Genomic DNA, 4,597 nt, shown 5'->3' with positions numbered 1-4,597 from the left:
CATTAGTAGTTTTCTGGTGGAATATTTGGAATCTCTTATATATAATATCATATTATCTACAAATGGTGATAATTTGAGCTCTTCTTTTCCAATTGTTACTCCTTTAATTTCCTGCTCTTTTCTTATTGCTCTTGAAAGAGTTTCAAGTACTATGTTAAAGAGAAGTGGAGATAGTGGACAGCCTTGTCTGGTTCCTGATTTCAATGGGAATGCTTCCAGTTTTTCTCCATTTAGAATGATGTTGGCTGTGGGTTTGTTATATATGGCTTTAATTGTGTTGAGGTATTTTTCCCTCCAGTCCAATTCCCTCTAGGACTTTGAAAATAAATGCATGTTGAATTTTGTCAAAGGCCTTCTCTGCATCTATTGAGATGACCATGTGGTTCTTGTCTTTGAGCCCATTTATATGATCTACGACGTTTACTGATTTACGTATATTGAACCATCCTTGCATCTCTGGGATAAAGCCGACTTGATCATGGTGGATGATCTTTTTGATGTGTGTCTGTATGCGGTTTGCAAGTATCTTGTTGAGAATTTTTGCATCTATGTTCATTAAGGAAATGGGTCTATAGTTTTCTTTTTTGGTTGTACTTTTGTCTGTCTTTGGTATTAGAGTGATGCGATGCTGGCTTCATAGAAGGAATTTGGAAGTTTTCCCTCCATTTCTATTTTTTTGAATAAATTAAGTAGTATTGGATGTAGATCTTCTTTCAATGTCCGATAGAATTTTCCTGTAAATCCATCTGGTCCTGGGCTTTTTTTAGTCGGGAGGTTTTGTATTACTGTTTCAATTTCTTTTTGTGTTATGGATCTGTTGCTTTCTTTAATCTCTTCTTGGTTTAGTTTTGGTGGTTCCCATGCCTTTAGATATCTGTCCATTTCTTTTAGGTTTTCAAATTTAGTAGCATATAGGTTTTAAAGTGGAATATATAAATTTTTTGAAGATGCTTGAAAGAGATCCTGGAAACTCAATAAGAAAGTAATAAATGCCAGAAGAACAAGTAATAAAGGAAGGGGTGATAAAGAAATGATCAAAGAAAGCTGGGTGTGGTAAGGCAGGCCTGTCGCTCTGGGGGGTGGGGCAGACATACAGATGGCCAGAGCTCACTGTCCATTCAGCCTAGCTAACCAGTGAGGTTCAGTGAGAGATTCTGTCTCAAAAAATAAAGGGCCAGTGAGATGGCTCAGCAGGGAAAGGATTTGCTGTGTAACCTGGCGACCTGAGTTCAATTCCAAGAACTCACACAAAGGAGAAAGGAAAGAATCAACTGCACAAAGTTGTCCTCTGACCTCTGCACACAAATAGTAGTATATGCACCCCTAGCTCCACCCCCATGCCATATTTAACACACAACACACACACCATATACACAAACACACTGTATACACACACACACACACACACACACACACAAATAGTAATACACTTTTTAAAAAGATAAAGTAGAGGGGCTGGGAAGATGGCTCAGTGGTTAAGAGCTCTGGCTACTCTTGCAGAGGACCTGGGTTTGGTTCCCAGCACCCACTTGATGCCTAACAACTGTCTATAACTCCAGTTCCAGGGGGATCTGAAGCCCTCTTGTAACCTCCTTGGGCATTGCATGATACAGATGCACTTACATACATGTGGGCAATTCTCTCATACACATAAATAAAAATAATACATTAAAAATTTTTTTAAAAAAAATGGGGAGCAATAGATAAGACACCCAACATCAAGGTCTGGTCACCACACCACACACAGACATGCACATTACACACACACACACGCACACATGCACACACAAAGAAATGAAGAAGGAATTTTTTAAAGATTTAAAAAAACATTTTATTATTTTTATTTTATGTGTATGTGTGTATTGCCTGCATGTAGGTAAGTGCACCCGTGTCATGCAATGCCCAAGGAGGACAGAAGAGGATGTCAGATTTCCTGGAACTGGAGTTACAGACAGTTATTAGCTGCCATGTGGGTGCTGGGAATCGAACCTGGGTCTTCTGCAAGAACAGCCAGTGTTTAAAGAAGGAAAAATTTTTTAATATATATTTTTTATATTTATTTTATGTGTATGAGTGTATTGCCTGCATGCATGTGAATGCACTTGTGCAATGCTTCGGATGTCAGAAGAGGGCTTCGGATTCCCCTGGAACTGGAGTTAAGGATGGTTTGTAGCAGCCCTGTGGGTGCTGGGAATCAAATGTAGGTCCTCTGCAAGAGCAGTCAGTGCTCTTAACTGCTGAGTCATCTCTCCAGCTCCTGAAGAAGGAAATTTTTATTCAGTGAATTAATTTGAGGCTTAGGAGATGTGATTTTTTTTCATGTATATGAGTGTTTTGCCTGCATGTAAAGTAAGTGAACCACATGCATGCAATGCCCACAGAGCTCAGACCAGGACATCAGATCCCCTGGAACTGAAGTTACAGATGGTTGTCAGTTGCCATGTGGATGCTGGGAACTGAACCTGGGGCTTCTGGAAAAGCAGCCAGTGCTTTTACCCATTGATCCATCTTTCCAGCCCCCAAGACGTGATTTTTTTTAGTTATTGTTGTAGATGATGTAGGGCATGTTCCCATGCCACTTGAGGTCAGAGGACAATTTTATGGAGTTGCTTCTTTCCTACCTTTCCATAGGCTCTGAGGATCAAGTGCATGTCCTCAGGACTGGATGGCAAGTGCTTTTGCTTGCTGAGGCATCCCAGGAGATATGATGAAAAACAAAAACCAACCAAGAAAACAAACAAACAAACAAAAAAACACTAACAAAAAAAGAACCGCCCCTCACACACACACCTAGACATGTCCTGGCAAAATGTGAAATTTTCAGGACTGAAGATGACTTTTGTATGCTTGTAGACCAAAGGGACACATCACTCACTGAAGGAAAAAAATCAACTGGCTCTGACCTTCTCGTGTTCAGTACCAGCCATCAGTGGAACAATAAGAGAGAAAAGGACAGACCAAGCTCATATAACACATCAAGAAGTGGTCCACTTGTTAAAGTGAAAGATATTTACCAGGATGCAAGCTTTCAGAGATCACCACTCACATAACCCATGCAGGGAAAGGTTCCAGAAAGGGCTGTTTTGAGGAAGAGAAGGAGGAAGAGGAGGAGAAGGAGGAGGAAGGGGAGGAGGGGAGGAGAGAAGGGGAAGAGAAGGAGCAGGAGGAGGAGAAATTATTTAGTAAAGGATGGAAACAAAAAAAAAGAATAAATGGAAGTAAATAGGCCAATGCTCTGCCGCTTGGCTATACCCCCTTCCTTCTTGTGCAGAAAAGAGATGACTCAGCTATGAGTCCTTGGTGAATCAAGGATGTTGATAAGGAATAGCAACACAAAATAGAAAAGTATAGAGAATAGAAACTAATTTGATCAATTAGGCAAAAAAATTAAAAGCAAATAACAGTGAGACCAGGAAATAAAAAATAATAATAAGGAGGGAGGTAAGGGAAAATATCAGGGCAAGATCAGTAAGGAAAGAGAGAGAGAAAAGAATAAGGGAGGGAGGAAGAGAATGAACTGAGAGAGAGAGAGAGAAGAGGGAGGGAAGAAGGGTGACTCAGTTACATCCTGTTCATAAAATGTGCTTTGTACACAGTTGGTGGGAAAGTTGGAAATCAAAGGATGGATGGAAAGATGATTATGAACTTTGTAAAGGCCAAGAGAGTATAAAATGCTGATGAAAGAAAGGGAAGACCTGATAGAGACACACTGTGCTGGGGAGCAGAAAGCTCCACATGGGGCTGGGTGTGGTGGTGCACACCTTTGATCCTGGCACTCAGGAAGCAGAGGCAGGTGGCTCTCTGTCAGTTCAAGACCAGCCAGAGTTATAGGGAGACCCTGTCTAAAAACCACAAAAATCAAACTCAACGTATGAAGTTATGTCACATTAATCTATAGATTTAACACAGTTCTTACTGAAATTTTATCAATTTTGTTTTTGAAGAAGTGGACAAGCCTATTTTAAACTTTATATGAAAACTAAAATAGTGAAAACATTTTTTTAGTATTTTTAAAATTTGCTAGGATTAAAGGCATGCACCACCATGCCTGGATTTAAAGACCATTTTATTTATTATTCTTTTTTTTTTTGAGCTGAGGACCGAACCCAGGGCCTTGTGCTTGCTGGGCAAGCGCTCTACCACTGAGCTAAATCCCCAACTATATATTATTATTTTTATTTATGTGTATGAGTGTATTGCCTATATGTGTGTAAGTGCACCTATGTTGTGCAATGCCTGAGGAGGTCAGAAGGAGGTGTTAGATCCCCTGGATCTGAAGTTATAGACAGTTGTTACTCAGCATATGGGTGCTGGGAATCCACCCGGGACTTCTGTAAGAGCAATCAGTGCTCTTAACTGCTGAGCCATCTCTCCAGCCCTACGAAAACAATTTTGAAATGAAGATTAAGAGAACTCACTGTGCTAGATTCTTTCTTTTTTTCTTTTTAAAGATTTACTTATTTATTTTATGTGTGTGTAATGACTGAGTCTAACTATGTGTACCGTATGTGTTCAGGGGGTCCTCAGAGGCCAGAGAGGGCGTTGGATCCCTGAAGCTGGACTTATGGGTGGTTGAACAGCCTGATGTGGGTGCTAT

The sequence above is a fragment of the Nannospalax galili genome, unplaced genomic scaffold (assembly GCF_000622305.1).
Source record: "Nannospalax galili isolate Female #2095 unplaced genomic scaffold, S.galili_v1.0 scaffold768, whole genome shotgun sequence".
In the NCBI taxonomy this organism is placed as follows: domain Eukaryota; kingdom Metazoa; phylum Chordata; class Mammalia; order Rodentia; family Spalacidae; genus Nannospalax; species Nannospalax galili.
Note: the sequence above shows the minus strand (reverse complement) of the source record.